Below are 19754 nucleotides of genomic sequence, written 5' to 3'. Positions count from 1 at the left end.
ATCAGTGCCCGGTGGCTGTGGGGGAGTGGATGAACAGCAATTGACTGTAGCTAAATGGGGACAAGACAGAGGTCTTGGTAGTGGGGTCTCCCCCTAACTCTGCACTCTGGACTCCTTCTTTCTGATGTTCTACATTGGTGGATTTTCCTCTTCCGGTGAGAGTGGTGAAAAATCTGGGCGTTGCTTGTTCTTCTACTCTTTCTATGGACCCTGAGGTCGGTGCAGTTTGTAAAGATGACCATGTTCATCTGAGGCATCCATGAAGGGTTCTTCCTTCCTTGCCTAGTCACCTCTGCCTTGCAGTCATGGCTGCTCTTGTGTCTAGCTGACTAGATTATAGTAATGCCTTGTACACTGTCATTTATTTTAATTAATTCCTTAGCATGATGTTTCTCACATTGTAGAATGCACACAGTGTGATGAATTGCCATCTGGCAATGGTGCAAAGCCCTTGCTTTTTTTTAATTTGTGTTAATACATAAAATTATGTGGGAAATTCCATCTCCAAAAGGTCAATCTGCCAACCAGATTCCCCTTTTGTCAACTCCATACCAAACGCATAGTGTACTTGGGTGCTGCTACATCAGTAGCCTGATCAGCAGCGTGTGCTCTGCTTGTGGCGTAGAGCATATTCAGAGGTCGCAAGATGCCTAATTGACAGTCGCAGCACCAGCAAAGGATCTGCTGCACAGGGGCAGCATTTAAAGTATGCTCCCATGTTCCAAAACTACTATGAGTTTGAGTAACCCATGCAGGTGGCAGGGTAAACTCTAAATAAAATTATGTCCGAGACTAAGCATGATGCATGGCACTACTTATGATCATGGTCACCACATCCTAATTAATATTACACATGGGTACAGCGTTAATTCATAACCGGCAATTATTTTGTAGAGTGTTTTTCTGCCCGTTTTTGGCTGAAAAACATAATCAAAATAAATGTGGGGGGATGGATAAAGGGATGTACGGAATAGGGGGTGTGGAGAATAGGTAGTAAATAAGTGGGAAGTGGGATTGGGGATTGGGGTGAACCCCCAAATAAAAAAATAAAACATTCAGATCAGTCCTTTTGGCCAAAAATTGGTGGCAAAAAACCTCATGATGGAATGACATAAAGCCCATACATGTGTCAGCTCCTATCTGTCATCTCTGCTGCGTAAGGTGATGTGCATTCTGGCCAGCCAGGTGGAGACTGCCAAATAGTAGAGCACGAATCTGCAGGACATAATCTCTTCTTTGATCTCTTTATGAGGGTAGGTAACACCCTCCACCAGAGGCAGCTGTCCTGAGCCCGGGCATCAAACCAGCGTACCCATTTAAAGGGAGTAGCCTAACACCAGAGTGCTGCATCTCCAAGAGCCTTTGCTGTTAGTGGGGAGGGAAGAGGTGGGATTAGAGTAGGTTGGAGGCACCGGTCAATGGAATGGAACTGCCACCATCTTGTTTCTCTCTGTCTCTGTTTCGCCTTTCTATCCCTATCCCCTCCATTTACTCTGGAGAAGAGCACTTTGGGTGCGACATCAGAAGGGGCAAAGTCCACTCCTTTCAAAAATGGGAATAGGACCACTAATTCAGGCTACCTTTAGTACAATCACATGGGGACCTTTGCCTTTAAAAGCAGGGTACTCCCACCCCTACTTTAGATTCTCTCCGATCCTCTGAGATTCTCTCAAAAAACAAAGATTCAGCCGCAAAGAACTCACTTGACCTCCTTTAGGCAGTTGTGCTTTCCAAAGTCCTCAGCCTGAGGTGAAGAAAGTGCCTTCAAAGACAGAAGGAAGGTCTGCCCCCTACCCACTCTGAGGGCACATCGGGGTGACCTTGATGTGGACCACGACCTACCACTCTGTGCAGACCATGAATAGAACCATCCTATCCTCAATTCCGCCTGAAACGGTTTCAAAGCACCTGGAGGGCCAGACAAGCTTAAGCTATCAGTTCTACTGAACTGGTCGCTCCATTTTTATTTTGCCATGAATGAGAGTGAAGGCACCGGTACTGGCTTTTGTGCGCCTGCACTAATTCGAAACTATTGTTTGGACTTGGCACTGCCTCATTCTCTTGCTAAGATAGTTACCTGCTATGCCGAATCGTCTCTGATCAGGGGTTACAACCATAGCTCAGCCCAGCTAGACCTTGAACATAAACCTCATCAACCTGCACATTGATGCCCCCGAAGTCACCACTTCGACGACCGTTACCCGCCAACTTGAATCACTCGAATTGTCACTTAACCCCTCCCAGCGGTTAAAGCCTGATTCGGCCAGGCTCAACTGCGAAACAATCCTGGGACTCTCTGACCTGTGTCATTGAGAGCACCACTTCAGCTGCATAGAGTGATGACCAGGAACTGAATCCAGGTACTGTTGACCCTGAACTGCCCCCTAGGTCCACTTGGGACCTAGAAACTGGCTAGGTCACGGTGGAACCTGTTTTCAACATCCACATATCCATTTTGTGGCTAGTAATTTTCCTACCACCCCTGGAACCACGCTTCGAGTGCTAGTTTCTTCTTACATTTATTCTGTTCTTCGTTTGGGGTGGGATTTTGTACAGTATGTCCTGTTCATCCTATTACAGGTGGTGTGTTTAATTAACGTAGATATATTTTTTACAAACCCTTGATTAGACATTACCTTTATTTTAGACTGTCATCCTTTGTTATTTGGGTCACTACTAGTTCACCTTGACACACGCCTTAAGAGCATAAGCTTCCCTCAGACATACCCTTCCCTCACACCACGTTACTACGAAAGGCGAAGGAGGCATATCTCTTAACCGTCCCTGTGTTACCTTTGTGATTGAAGACATATTTAATTATTTGGCTCTGTTAAGAATTGAGTCTGGAATGGTTCAAGAGATGGAATTTTCTGACATAATTAATGATTTTGCAATATGCAAATCTAGAAGGAAATTTTGAGTTTAATCTTGGCTGCTTTTCAGGCACAGCAGCCGTGGCCAGTAGAAAGCAAATACTCACTGTATGTATTTCATTTCATTCTTTCTATGATTACTCGATGTATCTCCTGTGTGGGCATGAACTGAAATGCTGTTTGAATATTGATGTTTGTTACAGGCCTTTTTGTTTGCTCTGGTGCCTCCAAGGGCATGGTCTTTGGACACATTCATAAAGAAATGGTCATGTTGAGCTATTAGGATATCATTTTATTAAATAAATACTTGCTTAAAATATTGTTCCTTTATTTTCTTTCAAAATTAATATAATGTTCGAAAACCAAAGTGAAAATAGCTTCACTATTGCATCCTCTTGGGCAAACAGGTCACAGTGAGGAGTAATGTGCATATTTTAGGAACAAGTAGATAATCCATTTAAAGCCTAAACTGGTTTCTGTTGAATTTGACTCTAGATATGTAAACCCTTAATTGTGCGGACTGGGAGGTGGGTTTGCGGGCTGAGGGTGACATGGGTTTCAGGGGAAGAGGGGTGGGAATTGGGCATGGGTTTGAGAGGGGGGCCAAGACTGTCTGTCCTTCGGGTCCAAGAAACTGTTAAAATGGCCCTGTGCATAGCCCTGACTGTTCATGCAAAAGAGGTGTGCATTCTTTCACTTGCAATTTAGCTTTTCCCAAATCAGTCTACCACAAATCAAATGCAAATTGGCATTGGAAAAAAAGCAAACGCTGACCGATAGTCAGCTTCTTTCCCAGCAATACCTCCTTACTCAATATGATGGATGATTTTGATGCGTACATGTATTTTCCCTCGTGCAATGTCTGACAGGTTGTTAGGCAGAATTATATGCAGTACCCTTTGGGAACACAGCACACAATTAAGTCTACACGTGGCAGCACAAATTCACCTTTGGCATAAGCCCGTACTACACAGTAAAGTGGTAGCAATGTCTGAGCAGCCAGACTTATCTCAAGAGCAAGTGAGCAGTATCAGATAGTTACACAAAGGACAGAAGTTGCTATGATTCAAGCAAACACTGACTCAAGGTTTCCAAGTAAAAGAATATACATTTATTTACTTTTTAGTTATATAACATTTCACTAAAGTAAAGCAGTTCAAAAATCACACTCTTAATACACCACACCACTCCCAATAGTTGACAGACAAGTTAAGCTCACAAAATGAAGTCGGAGCAAAATGGCACTCTGGTATGGCAGAAAAGGAGCAGTACCAACTGGTAAGTAAGCAGGGCAATCTAGAAAGAGGAACTCCAGTGATAGGATCAAATCAAATAGGCTTAGGGCCAAAGTCAATAGGACAAAAGTATTTTTCTCAAGATCACACAGTTCAGGGGAGTTTGCGGTTAAGTCTTTGCCAAGAGTTCAGGATTAAGTTGGTCGGCAGAAAAGTTAGTTCAAAGAGTAGAGAAGGACAAGCCCTCGGATTGGAGAAAGGTTTCACACACTTTCCCCACGGCTGAACAAACAACCAGAGGTTGAACAGTACCTTAAATGGAGAAGAAGCTGTAGCTGCAGCGGACGTTCCAGGTAGTTCCAGCATGCTAAGGGTTCCTGAAGCAACTGTCAGACTGACACGAAGTAGGAAGACTGGAGAGTCCTGCACCACCCAGGGAAGAAACCAGCAGCAGAGCAAAGCAATAAATAAAAGGTGCGCTCCTTAAAACCCAAGCAGGGTCCGACCTTCCTGGCTATCCGGCCCACTGTAGCTCTATACAGTGAATTCCACCAGAGGAGGGAGTCCTGGCTTGGAGTTTGGGTGAACTGGTTGGTCCCACCAGCTCAAGGGAAGAAGATTCTTGGAAGATCCTCTCTGTCATTGGAGTCTGAAGATTTGGACCTGCAGCAGGGCTTCACCGGGCGGTTCAGTCATTGTCGGGGTCCTCTTCTGTCAGCTCCTCGACGGTTCTTTCGTTCCAGTGGCGACTCTATCTGCTTTTTATGCAGTTTTCCCCCATTCACACAGCCTGGCTGTCAATCACACAGCAGAGTGGCTCTCCCAGCCGCAAAGTCACCGAGCCAATCAAACAGGAGTGCGACTTGGGTTACCATGGGAACCCATGGCAGGGGTCCTAAAACCCCTCCCTCACATCCTGCCTACCCAGACTTTCAGGCGCCTAAAGGAGGGCATCTGTGCGGAGGCCCGCGAAACGACGGTGAACAAAGGAACCAAACCTGGTTTGGCACGTAGAGACGAACACAAGAAAGGGCCTCATTACACGGATGGCAGAGAACCATGGCGCTGTTAGCGCCATGGTTCATGCCGGTAAAATACCGGCACCGCCTTGGCGGAAAGGGGAATTACCGCCCCATTCCAAGGTTGGCAGGGCGGTAATTCCCCCTTCCACCATTGCCCTTCCCCATTCCCATTTTTGGCCCATAGGGCTCAATGGGAATGGGGAAGGCGCTAATTACGGTACCGCAAATTGCGGTACCGTAATTAGCTCCCTGGGTCCCTTTGCGGGTTGGTTTTTGAAGCCTGCAAAAAGCAGGCGTTAAATCCCCCAACCCGCAAAGGGACCTCGTAGTAAGGCGGTAAGGAAGTAGCTGTACCGGTATTTTACCGGTACCGGTACCGGTAAATCCTTACTGCCATCCGTGTAATGAGACCCAAAGACTTTTCCAAAAAGAAATGGCAACTAAACCCAGCCGGAACAATATTAAAATCACTATGGTGAAGTGGTTTAAGTTTGAGGCTACTAAAATAGCCTAAAACAATACCATGGTTATTTAAGATAACCGCGGTAGAAAAAATAGGGTAGTTACCACTGCCACCAGCCAAGTCTTAATGGAAAGGGAGGAAAACAGTGCTCCAAGAGGCACAGACAAAAAGGGATAAGAATTACCCTTTCCAAGGAAAGGTACCCATAAACACTGGGAGCTGGTAGGCCTAGCGTCCCTGGGTGACGTCTGGCAAGAAGGGGAGGCACTAGATTTCCAAACGCTAGTGGACAGAACTGGGATACACGTACATATAACAGAATAGTCAAACGGGTGAAGGAAACGTGGTCCGATATAACTCAGGCAGAGCAACCGGATGCAGCCATAGAAACGATGTACGATATTTCGGAGGGAGGGCACAAAATATCCCAGATCTATGAATTGGTGATGTCCAGAGTGGGAAAGGAGCCACACCAACTAAGACGAGACTGGGAGGAGGAAGTGGGTGAAACCATGCAAAACGGGCAATGGGAAAGAACTCAGAGATATCATAAGAAAGTGTCCAGGAATGCGAGGCTGCAACAGATCCAGCTATACGTCACCCACAGAGCATATATGACCCCCCCCGATTGATCGCCAAATTAGGGAGTACAGCAGTACAAAAATTCCCAAAGTGCGGAGAAGTAGAGGCAGGGATGATCCATAAGTTCTGGGCATGCCCAGAGGTGGAGATATTCTGGGAGGAAATTAGGCTAAGGCTATCTGAAAAAGGGATTACATTAGATGAGCAATCTGTGGGGGCATGCATGCTGGGGGGATTCACTAGACCACAGAATCTGAAACACGTATGTAAACTTAAGGACCTGGCCTACATTTTGGCCAAAAGGAGAATTGCCGTGAGCTGGAAAGCCGCCCACAGACCTAGACTGGAGGCATGGTGGAATGACCTCTTAAAATGGGCAGACGCTGAGACGGTGGTCTGGCATGAGGCACCCAACAGAGGGGAGGATGTGGGAGTGGGACCCCTGATAGCATGGAGGCAAATGGTGGCTGCATTGCCCGGGTCCACTCATGTCAACTCCAGTGATGACGACATGCCTGAGAACGACGAAAGGAATCAACCTCAGGAGGAGGAAGCCAGAGGAACAGCGGGCGGAGCTCAAGTTTAAGGGATGGGAGGGGGGAAGACATTGAACAGAAAAGTGCAATGTAAAATAAGAAACTTGCAACGGAAATGTCGGCTGTGATCGTTATGTTTTGTTTCTTGTTAAAAAAAAACATAAAAAATTATTTAGAAAAAAGAATTAACCCTTTCCAATACTACATGGAAGATGGGGTGTACTGGGTCTGTGGTTTAAAGAGGCTACATAAAGTTAATGGTAACTTTACATGTTTCTGGTCGACAGTAGTCAGTCCCAGAAACACGGAGTCAGTGGGAAGTCTAAAAGACAACCCTGTGTCACTGCACTGACGGTGCTGTGTAACACACATTAAACATTAAAAAGATGATGCCTACGGAGTAGATGAGGCTCCATAGCCCAAGATCACACAGAAAGGTAAAACACGCACAGCAAAACACATGTAAGAGTGGGAAAAAAGGCTCACAGTCTTACCAAGTGAAAAACAAAAAAAATCCTAGAAATCCAGCAAAGCTGCTAAGGAACTCAGTAGGTAAGGGAAATTAGCCATTTATGAGAATTCTCCCTAATACAGGTGTGAGTGGTATATCATCTTCTCATTGTTTCTCTGCCTTCTGGTATCCGTAGACTTGCTTTTCATGTATCGTTGTGGAGCTGTAAGTGACAAAATGCAAAAAAGAGGCAGGCATGGGTGCCCTATTCACAGGTAACTCTACAGAAACGTGAGGTGTCTGAATTCTACTGTGGGTTGGTTGAAGGTTTAAATCATGTTGCTTGTTTTTTTTCATTATTGAAAGCATCCATCCAACAAACTGTGTTCTATATATATTTACAGTTGTCCTTTCCTTTCACAAATAAGGCAAATAGCTGGTGGGACGTGTTATCTGGGCTTGGTTTTAAAATGCATTTGGTCCATGACATGTGACAGCTCCAAGATTAGCACTTTGCATGAAGAGTTTAAGTTGTGCGCTTGAATGGGTCACTGAAGGTGAACTTGCCCATCACCCACTTTGCATTCATTACTGCCTTAATGGACATCCATTATCTAACAATAAAGCAGGAAACCACAGCCCGAAAGGGGCATGAGAGTGTGGTTTGGTGGAGAATGCAGACATGTACAAACACCTATCTTGTCCAGTTCCCTCATGCCAAGGGCAATGGGTGGTCTATCCAGCAAAGTAGGTCAAGCATGCAAAAGTGTAAATTGAGTGTAAATGTAAATTGCGCAATGCTTGGATGCAGGTCATAAAGGCACCTGGGGGGAACAATGACGCATTTTCTATTGCACCAAGTTAAGAAGTCAAGTAGAGGAATAGGTTTATAAATTAGAAGTATATATGTACGTTTTAAACGGCAACAGGCCCTGCATTAACAGATTACCCTGAAGGATTAAGAAGTAGAGGGGTGAGAGTTTGTTATAAAAAATAAATACCACTGCAGAAAAATCCCTAAGAAATTGTTTTGAAAACTTTAGTAAAGAGTGGAAGGTTCCTCTCCTGCCAAAAGGTTAATGATGATGCGGTGCCGCTTTGGGATAAGCAGAATGTGAAAGGAATAAGAAAGCAGCCGAAGGCCGCCGGGAGGAAGGACAGTGGTCACCACCGCGAACAACTGTATGCAAATGTACTTCACAGTTGTGCTAAAAAGCAAGGAAAGGTTACATAAAGGGCGGGCACTGTTTTACAGCAAATTGAAAAGGAACGTTTAGAGTAAGAATGCATTAATGTTAGGAACACAGTAGCATAGATGCAATATGTTGGGGGCAAATGGAAAGGGTCAACTGCAACAGCAGGTGGGTTCAGGATACGTCACACCAAAGTCGGTTTTCGACATTTTTAGTCAGCATGCAAGACTTAGACAAACAACATATGAGAAGACAACATGGATGCTTGGAAACTTGGGGCGGACCAGGATATATCAGCCCTCCCATGACAGCGAAGTTGATGGCACTAATTAACCACTGTTTTGGAGAGGCTCACGCTTTTGGGGCCGATTCATGGAACAAATGTGGGCTGAAAATTGTGGTGCAAGCTTGCACAACCGTGCGATTCATGGAAGGCCCTGTGCGTGTTTTTCCCGGGATGTGTGCCAAATCCGCGGGTGGCGCACACGGGCGCACACGTAACTGCAACATCCCGAACGCCGTGCGCAATGCACACAGCGAAAGCACACAATGTGTAGCGCACACACCAAAAAGGGGGCAGAACACGCGGAATTGGGAACAACGCGTGGAAATGAAGGCGTAACTGGCAAAGTACTGCTGGGAAATACACAGAACGCCCACACACGCGCGAACAACACGTATTCATGGAATCGAATACGGGAAACCTGTGCATGCCAAAAGACACGCACAGGTGTAAACACGTCCGCCACAAGAAGGCAGGCGGAAGCATCCCCACGCAGTATTAAAGTACAAAAACGTATATACAACTACGATGAATGTCCCATTTCTGGCAGCACTGATCGTGGGACACCACAGGAGGAGGAGAATAGCCAGGCCCTGCATTTTTCTGCCCAGGACCAGCCTTTTTGGGATGCCTGATGACGAGGTCTATGGCAGGTATAGGTTTCCACCTCGTATTTTCCTAGACCTTGTCACTGACTGGGAGGAGGACCTCACATCACCCACCTTGTGCTCCCAAGCACTGAACCCCTTGGAAAAGGTGTTCAATGTCCTGCATTTTTTGGCCACTGGGTCATTTCAGCAGAAAACTGCCATAGTAGGAGGTGTCTCACAGGCCACACAGTCACGCTGCCTACACCAGGTGTTGGCAATCATGACTGCACGCCCCTCAGTGTGCAGGCACATATACATGCCCAGAACACCCGCAGAAAGGCAAACCGTGGTCCAGGACTTTTACAGGGTAGCACACTTCCCCAAAAGGCTCGGTGCCATAGATTGTACCCATGTGGCCCTACGTCCACCTAGGGCCACTGAGCACATCTATCGAAACCACAAAGCACTGGCATTCCATCAACATACAAGTTGAATGCAATGCCCATGGAATCATCACCTCTGTCTATGCAAACTATCTTGAGTCTACTCATGACAGCTTCATATACAGAATGTCTGCCCTGAGCCGGGACCTGGAAGCTGGGAAGCTCGGCGACACATGGCTCATTGGTGAGTGGAAATGTCTGTGCACATGCATGCATGTCACACACAGACAAATACACAAACCCAACTAATGACAACCATTCTCACCTCTCCAGGGGACAGTGCCTACCCTCTGAGCAACCACATGATGACGCCAACACAGAACCCACCACACCACCCCAGGTAAGATACAGCGCTGCCCATATTGCAATCAGGGGCATAGTGGAGCGCACATTTGGAGTGCTCAAGTCACGCTTCCGCTCCCTTGACCGCTCTGATGGGCAGCTACTATATGCACCACAGTAGTATGCAGGATCATTGTGGCAGCATGTGTCCTGCACAATGTTACAACACGCAGGGTGTACCGGTGGACATGGTGGTGCCCCCACATCCCCAACCACAGACAGAGGCACTGCTCATGGGAGGGGAAAGGGCACATGGCGAGGCAGCCCGTACCCAGCTTGTGGCCACATTTTTCACCTAAACTCCCACCCCTGCGGAGTGCACACAGGCCTGGCACATACCAGGTGACAATCGATGATGACAAAGAGACAGTCACTGTCACAACCTTACCATCCTGAGAATGTTGCCACGGAAGTGCTACATTGTGTGCATCCCTAGCTACTTAAACATAAACTTAAACATAACCAATCCTGTGTGACCAAAAGGAACACATGCAAGGTGTATATCACACCACTCCCCTGCCAAACAGGCCATTACAATCACTGGTATGTCACCCAAACCCTCCCAACCCACATAACCCTTGTCGGCCACACCATGACATGGCATGCAACAGCAAAGTGCAAACCAAAAGCACAACACATGACCAATTAGATATGAAGTGACACGTAATAAATGGAAAGAGGCCTGAGACAATAGCACTTGACATGGAATCAGATGAAATGACTGACCAACAATCCAAGTCCGCAAATCCCAAACCCGTGTGCTGTGTGTGTCTCCTGCAATACACCGCTCAGCACATATCACAGTGAGCAGCCATTGTGTTGGGGATACACCTTGAGCATCATATAAAAAGGACAAGCAACAAAAATAACCTACTGACACATGTACACGATCCCCAAATGGAAAGTGATCATGCGCTGCAGGGACACAGCATGCCAGAGAAGGCAATCTGTGTGCACGTGTGGGCATGGAAGGGTGGTTGTATGTGTGGTGGAGCATTGTGTAAGTGTGTGTGTCAGTAGGGACATGCACTCAATACATGCATGTGAAAACAAGTGACCCTCAGTGTCCTGTACGCATCACATGTATACACTGGCCATGTGTACACCCCAGTATGTCAAACCACAACAATCCCCTGACACATGAAAACTAAACCCAACACAGGAACAGCCATTGACCAGCAGAACACATCATGTACATAGTACCCCACAATGAGAATGTCAGAGAGTGCACAAACACTGTAGCCCAAGCGTACTGTCCGACAACAAAAGGCCCTCCCTCATTTACTCATCACCATCACCTTCAGAAGAACTGTGTCTGGAGTCCTTTGGCTTCTTCCTTCTAGTCTATCTGGCTTCATGATCCCCCTACGCCTTCGATTCCTTGTTCTACCTTTCATGTAAATAGGGTTCAGCCCCCTCAGAGGCCATCTTGACTGGTAAGAATACCAAATCGCAGAGAACTCCAAGGAGCACAACCCCAAACCAGGGAAAAACCAGGGAAAAAGCCAAGCACATGTCCAAGCAGAGTGATAGAATAACTACCAAGGTATCACAGTTGAACGATGGTTCAATAGGGTGGGTAGCAATTTCAGTACACAATAATCAATGAGGATGCAACAACTGATGGATAGTGTCACAGCTCCGGTCTCCAGGCGCAGGAGTGACACGAACCAACCACCCCCTCTGCGGTCTGGGTGCCTGCAAGGTAAAACTTGCACAGGCCTCCGAGATCCCGGCGGCGAAAGAGGGTTAGGGATCTGTTGGTTGGATAGGCATCAGTATTTAGGATAACCGGGAAGAGGGTGAGGAGAGGGGAGGTGGATGGGCAAGGGAAAGTGGTGAAAATACAAAATATAACTATTGACAATTACACATACTCAATCAGATAAACCATGTACTTCATGCACATTGTACAAAATGGCTCTAAGGCGAGCAAAAGAGAGACTTATCTCTGGGGTGAGTGCTGGCCTCCTGCCTGCGCACTCTCAGGTCTGGTAACAGGAGCAGTTCAATGATGCAAAGAGAGTGGCCCTCATTACGACCCTGGCGGAGTGGGTTTACGCCAGCGTTATTCGCGGCGGACCCGTCCGCCCTACTACGAGTTCCCGTAGCGCCATGGAACGTTTTCCGCCTGGTTTTTCCGGGCGGAGAAATCCATGGCGCTACGGGACCTTGATGTTAATTACGCCACCGTATTTTGCGGTGGCGCAATTAACGCCTTCCCCACTCCCATTATACCCTATGGGGCAAAAATGGGAATGGGGAAGGGTAAAATGGGGAATGGGGATTTACCGCCCCGCCAAGGTCGGCATGGGGCGGAAAATCCGCCAACCTCCATGGCGCTATCGGCAGCTTTCCGCCGTGCTCCGCGGTGCATTTAGCACCGCGATTTCCGCCAGGGTCGTAATGAGGGCCAGTGTGTGTTACTATTCTGTGTGTGTGTGTGTTTATGCTGCTTGTTACTGGGCCATGTCTGAGACCTACATCTGACCTCCTCCCACACAACCGCAGGTTCTGTACCCTGACAGGTAGAGCTGGAACTTGAGTAGAAAATAACCAAGGAGGCTGGCACAACTGGATGGTTGAGCTGAAACCCAATTAATCCTTGATAGCGTGAACAAAGAAAGGCAGAGACAGCACAAGTCTGGAAAGGCACAGAGAATGCGAGATAGCCGGAAACAGCTGACATCAAGTTAAGAGCCACAACAGTTGAATAGCATTGGTAAAAACCAACAGTCAACATAAAGGCATGGATGTAATAGATGAAAGACAGGAGGAGTGACAGAGAGATGCTGTTGAACAGAAGTGTACTGAGGCAAACCGAGGCAGTGTAAGAGTACGTGGAAGTAACGGCCTGAGAGACGGGTGGACAGATCTGCAACAAGGACAGTAGCAGGAAGAAGAACATGGACTAAAGGCACCAGAGTGTGAAAAACAAGAAAAAGAGCAGTAGTCCAGTAGGAAAACTGCACCGTCAGGCAGCATCAAAGTCCAAGAGGGGAGACAGACACAACGTGCTGTCCAAACGGAACGGAGCGTAGTAGTAGTATAGGTGTACATCTCAGGTGAGGACTGGACCATGAGTTGTGCCTCTTGGGTCACATTCCTAATGCATCCTCCTTTGCCACAATCCCCAGGGGCTGAACTCAATACGGACCAACTTGAAATTGTCACCACCCAGCCCCCCCCCACCATCAGTGTGACTATGACAGCCAAAGGGTGCAGGCTACCGTCTACAGCATGAAGTGCATCAAGCACGTATACAGGCAAGAAAAGAACATACATCACAATCAACATCAATAAATGGACAGTTTAATAATGTACTCACCACAATTGATTGCAGACATGCCTTGGAGAAAACATCCATAATCCCCACTAGGGGTGTTAACACAAGTAGTACAGCAGCAGACAGGCCAAAGATATGACAAAAGTCCAATGCCCTTGTGTAAATGGTTGTCACACCGAGCCATCCTTGCGAGCCCATGGATAGGGGAAGCAGGAGTGGCATATGTGTCAGGATCCCAAGCTGCAAACACATACACGAGACAAGCTTGAATGGGCCCAGCTGGAACAGACAGTGGATGCTTTCAAACGCCACAAAGCACCACACCGTCACATGAATGCACAACAGACAAACAATTTTAAACTATATTAACTAATTAAACTAACTAATAAAATAAAAAATGGCCAGATAAGACCCGCGGGTGGGGGGCACCCAGGAGGGGGGAGATAGAGGGTGCACCTCAACACCCACATGCAATGATGTTGAGATAAAAAAAACTCCATGGGCTCAACGCCTGCACGGGCTGAGCTGTGTGGGAGATAAGTCATCGTCGGAGTCACCCTCTGGATGGAAAGTAGAAGGTGGACGTGGCACAGTACCCTGACCACACCTATGCATAGCTTGCCCCTCGTCGGCAGCAAGTCTGCGGGACTGGTAAGCCTGGTCCTGTGCAGCGATGACACATAGGTCAGCATGCAGAACCTCACGTGTTACCGTGTTTCCTCTTGCAAGGTAGCATGTGTAACACGGAGTTCTTCCTGCATGGCCTCCATGACATCTGGAGCACCTCCCGACATGCACGTAGCTCAGCCGAGATGGTATTCTCAAGCTGCTCCAACCTCTCCTCTGTCTGCTGCCTCTGGGTCATGTTGAGCACACCCAGAGTCGATCTGAGGGATTTATGGTCATCCCTCAGGGCCTCCCTGTGTGCCCCTGCGTGAGCAGCAAGTGCTTGATGCAGAGACACCATTTCAGCCCGGCGTGCCCTGTCTGAGCCACCACGTTTCCGGGCTTGACACCCGCGGGGTCCAAGGAGCCGTGGTCCTCGTAGGGTTGACACTGCCCATGGCTGCAGGACTACATCCCTCTGTTGACGTGATGCCCCAGGCACATCAGCAACTTGTGTGGAGCGTGACCGTGCGTCCCGATCCACCACAGGCAGAAGTTCCAACATCGTCTGGCCCCTCAGTGAATGTGTCACAGACAGAAGATCGTCCACATCAGAATAACTCACTGTTGACGAATGGACATGACACACATCTAACTCAACATTGTTGTCAGAGTGATCATCCGAGCTAGACTCATTGCCAGCCCTGGACACGATGGTCTGGAGCACAAGTGGGTTCTCGTGACCTACCACCCCACGACCCCAACTTGTGCCGGGTTGCTGATGTGATAGCAACCCCGTGTCAGGATTGACATCACCATCCTCTGGCTCCATTGCGTCATCATCTGTAATGTGGAAAAAAGAAACATGAGTACACATGTCAGAAGCACATAACCCGCACACACATAGACTTCACATCGACAGCCAACACATGAAGCAGACATGTCACACACAAATTAAATTCCGGCATGCATCCAGTGGCATTGATATGCAAACACATCCCAAAAGCAGAAATGGATGTGTGTAAATAGCAAAGCCTACATATGTACAGAATGTAGTGTATCACCTCCATCAAACACCACTTCTTTCAGGCACATGTCACAGGAAGAAATGACAGATGGCAACAAAGAGATGGCACATACCATAAGCATGTCTGAACTGCAAAATGGCTGCAGCTGCAAGTGAATCTAAACACACCATGACACACGTAATATGCATGTACACATGCATCACTAAACCATCATCACCAATATAGCTTCATCCATCTGCAGCTCATCCCGAACCTGGCGTCATGGGCCATGTAGACATAGTGAATGTCACGAGCAAATCGAGGACCTGCAACCAGACATGAGGGACCATAACGCCCAGTACGGTCCGAGCTGCTGGCCATGAAGCCTCCAGAACACCCCTCAGGGCCTGATTGAGCACATTGTGCATTGATTGCGCCCTAAAACATTATTCAGTGTGTCAAATTATCACAGCCAAGGCCCCACCAGATTAGCTAAGTGGGCCTGGGTGTACACATACTGCACCACAGTGCACCTTCAGGATTGTGCCAGTTGAACATTACGGGCGGAATGCTGAAATCGGTGCACCATTTACGTTAATCAACTACATTTTAGTCATTCAACAGAAAAGCTGCAGAGAACACATGTGTAAATGAACACCTTCACACACACATGTGAGTAGCTGCAATGTTGCACTACACAACGTTGAAACTGCTTGCATATGTACATATGAAAGTGTTCAAGAACACCTGTGTTCATATACACCCGTATGGTGATTATGAACAGCAACCTATACAGCAAAACAAGCAGCTACAACGCTGCTTGCTTCGATGTACGTGAAAGTATATACATACACACGTGAAGGCAGCTCCACAGACATTACAACCCGATTGTCAGGCTATAATCAATCTGCGGCCTATACCAATTGGTATAGCCGCAGATTGAGTAAGCAACTTTGCTAAACACCCACTAGGGTGTTCCAATACTGAGTACATGTGTCACAGGATGCACCTGTGCCCGTGCCTTTCATGACTGTAAAGGGATGACAATCTGACCATACATGCCAGGTCACTTTGACATTGCAGCAGTGAGTAGGCATGTAGAAAAGTGTAAAATGGCTCAGAAGTGGGTTGGTGCCGTGCAGAACACGTGTACGTTACCAACTATCTACATCATCAACAAGTACATCATGATGTCAATCAATAAACATGAAGGCAGTGTAAGGGCAAGTTCAGGCATCACGTGCAATGTGCATGCAGTGGGTTGCATGGCTACAGCCAACCCGCCCCCCCCCCCACCTCCCCTTATTGAAAATGCAGGAGGCATTGCATGGCAGTAAAAGGTTGACCAGACAACTGTGTATTGGCAGACAGTGTTGACTACCGTCAATTACATCATCTGAGTCAACTGATAACACAGCAGATGATCATGGGACAGTAAGCAGGACACATGATGAACCCTCAGTAGTACACCCATTTGTGCAGAAGCCACTGCACCAGTTGAACAGTGGGGGGCCTGAAACAGGGGGAGGCCTGTGCCAAAAATAGACTATGACACCCTAAACATGTGCGTGATGCAGGACTGAGCCAGAGTGGGCATGGAATGGATGATCAAATGCCATTAAATGTATGTCATCCTGGACACGTACTACAATGACCATCCTGCCAAGGACACATAGGGGCAAGCATGGAATGCACATGGAGCATGAATGGGCACTCATGTCCCTGCAGAGCATCTGTCATCTGCACAGTCCGAGTGAGACACCCTGCATCAAGGACAAAGGATGTACCCCCACAGTATGTGTCTGGCAGGTTGGCAGGGGGAAGTGTGCATGTACACAGGAGCGTTGAACAGGCCATTGCAGTAGTCCAACATGCTACCCACCAGTGCCATGGTGAAATTGGAGTGCAGGGGGGTGCAGGGGTAAGGGAGCATGCCTACGTGGAGTACCTGCATGCAGGCAGAACACACATGCACGTCAGTCATGCGATGACATAGTCCAAGTGCTGAGTGGAAAGAGACTCCAGGCTACATGCAGAAAGGCCAGTGACCTGGAACATGGACCGTAGGGGCAGCCGGGTGACTAGCATGTGAGTAGGGTGCACGTGTGGTGATGAGGACAGTCCCTGTCTGCTCTAAAGGTCCAGCATGCTGCACAGCAGGCCCACATCAGTGAAGCATTGTATGACTCGCACATGAGAACCATGTAGACATAGCATGTAGTTGCAGTCAAGCACAACACATCCCACAAACAAACCACACATGGGCTGGACAAAACACGCAACAACACTGACTGGACGGGGCATCAAAATCCAGCATCTCTCCCACTCCTTCGTACAGTTCTGCTGGTACGAACTCCGCAGTGATAGACTCGTGAGAAGTGAGATCTGCCTCCTCAGGTGGTGGCCCACTGCCAGTCACCTGAGTCATGGCATAATTGGAGGCACGCTTTATCTTAGCACAGCGTCGGAGGTCATCCCAATGCTTTTTGCACTCCTGAGCTGTGCGCACCTCATGTCCGGATGCACTGACACACTCTGCAACATGCTTCCAGTGGTACAAATGCTGGGCAGCCGTAGTGTGACAATTTGGGCCCACTAGCATATCACGGTTGTGTCCCGATGCGCAGTCCACAAGGAAGTCCAGTTCCTGCTTGCACAAAGGATTCTTTCTCGATGTGCCGTAGGCCGGAACCGTGTCTGGGGTCCCAGCTTCTTGTGCAGGTCCAACCTTCCTCCTCTTGGGCAGTGATCCAGACCCTCACTGGCAAAAGCCACCCTCATCAATAGGGACAGTGGCGCTGGTGGATTGAACCGAGTGAGTGGCAGGTGGAACTGGGACAGAAGCCCTGACTTTTGCCAGTGGCTGCTGGGTGCCCTTGACTGGACCCTGCGCAGCAACATCTGCTGTGCCATGGTCATTGACCGAGACTACCCTGGATCGCAGACTCACAGCCGGGGTGGTGTTGGCTGCATCTACCCATGCAGTTGCCAACACCTGGCTGCTCGGGACAGCAGATGACAATGCTGCCCCAGGGACATGTGCCTCAGTCAGGGTAGCCCTGCCTGCACTTACCACGTGCCTCCTGAACACCTGGAAATCATCCTGGGACTCTTGCATGCACTGGCAAACCCTGAGCCTGGGTGGTGGTGGCCACAGCTGCACCAGCAGCTACCACTACCCTTGGGCCCGTGGCAGTCGATGAAACAGACTGCCGGGTCACATGGGTGCCAGTGTCAGATGCAAGAGCTGCATCTCCCGGAACCACAGGAGGTGGTGGCATGACTGCTGAAGTGGCGCACCCCTGCCTCTTCCCCACTGCAGCCACCCTGGACACCCTGGAGTCCCCCTACTCCCTGGTCACCCCGGCCACGTCCCTGACCACACCCGCCACGTGGAGGACACCCAGCTGAGGCGCCCCTCACCTTTCGTGGCCTCCCAACCATGACACAGATGTAGTGGTGCCGGCACAGATGTAGTAGTGCCAATGGGAGGTGTACACGACAATTGTCCTGGGCAATTGAGGTGAAGGGGGTGGGGTACTATATCTTATGAGCACCCCTGTGCGCCTGCAAGGCTGTTTGTGACCCCGGTGATAAAGTGACGGCTCACGCAACGCTCAGATCCCCAAAACTGCAGTAAAACTGTGCACGCAACCTCCAGTAGCCGCGTGTGTGGAATTAACCTCCCGCAGTACGCGGTGGCACCCAGGGACACGAAATATACGTACGCATGGGACACGCAGGCTACTATGACCTCGAAAACGGGTATGCGATACACAAGGGGACCCGCAGTGGGGAAAAAATAGCATGCGCGACTCACCATCTGACTAGCGTGACAATGAAAAACACGCGTAGCCAATACCCCCGCCAAAAGAAGAGATACGTCCTTGATCCGCTGTGAAGTAGTGATGGCACGTGAAACAACCAGAAGTAGCAGCACACGCGTCAGTCTCCACGAAAAGCACGTACAGTGAACTGCTGGCCCTGCTCACCTTTAACCCGTGCTGAGGGTAATGCCCGCGCGCATCACGTCACTTACGCGCTGGGCCCTTTCCTCAAATTACATGCTTTAACACGCGGACGTGCTGTTTTTGCACGTAATGAATCAGTATGCACCCATGACGAAGGAAACACCAGCGCGTGTTACGTCACATACGCACTTACGCGCTAAGGGCCTTTCCTCGAATTACACACTGACATGCTGTTTTTTCATGTGCAAAATCACTCTGTATCAAGCTGGCCATGCGACAAAGCACGGAAGACCACGCTCCTGCCCAGGAGGCCATTTTCCTGTCCCCCAGATCCCTGAGCCGACTCCCACCAGCCATCTGCTGCTGCCTGCCTGCCTGCCTGCTGTCCATGTGCCCTGCTATCTGGTGCCTGCTCGTCAGCCACTTGCTGTGACCACCCCTGCTTGAACAGAAGACTCCCGACTGCAGTTCCATTGCTCCACAGCCCAGCAGCAGGACCCAGTTGCCCACCCACACCTGCCTCGGGGGTTGCCATGTCGGGGGAAACACCATTAGAGAACACTGGCAACCCCCAGCCAGAGAGGCAGAGGGCTGTCAGCTTCACAGCAGGAGAGGTTGGCATCCTGGTGGAGAAAGTCCTGGTGCATTATGATGCCCTCTTCAGGAGAACACTCGCTGACAAGGATGGACGGAGAAGGATCTGGATGGACATCGTAGTTGCCATCAACGCAGTGGGGGTGGAAACCCGCGACCTACCACACGTCCACAAGCGCTGGGAGGACTTCAGGTCCAGGACCCTCAGGAAGGCCCGGTGCCTCTTGGACGCAGCAGATGCAGAGAGGTGCCGGGTTTGCCTTACCAACGACCAGAT

Source organism: Ambystoma mexicanum, chromosome 3q (assembly GCF_040938575.1).
Source record: "Ambystoma mexicanum isolate Mex_15411 chromosome 3q, UKY_AmexF1_1, whole genome shotgun sequence".
In the NCBI taxonomy this organism is placed as follows: domain Eukaryota; kingdom Metazoa; phylum Chordata; class Amphibia; order Caudata; family Ambystomatidae; genus Ambystoma; species Ambystoma mexicanum.
The sequence above is the reverse complement of the archived record's forward strand: the minus strand, read 5'-3'. Positions refer to the sequence as shown.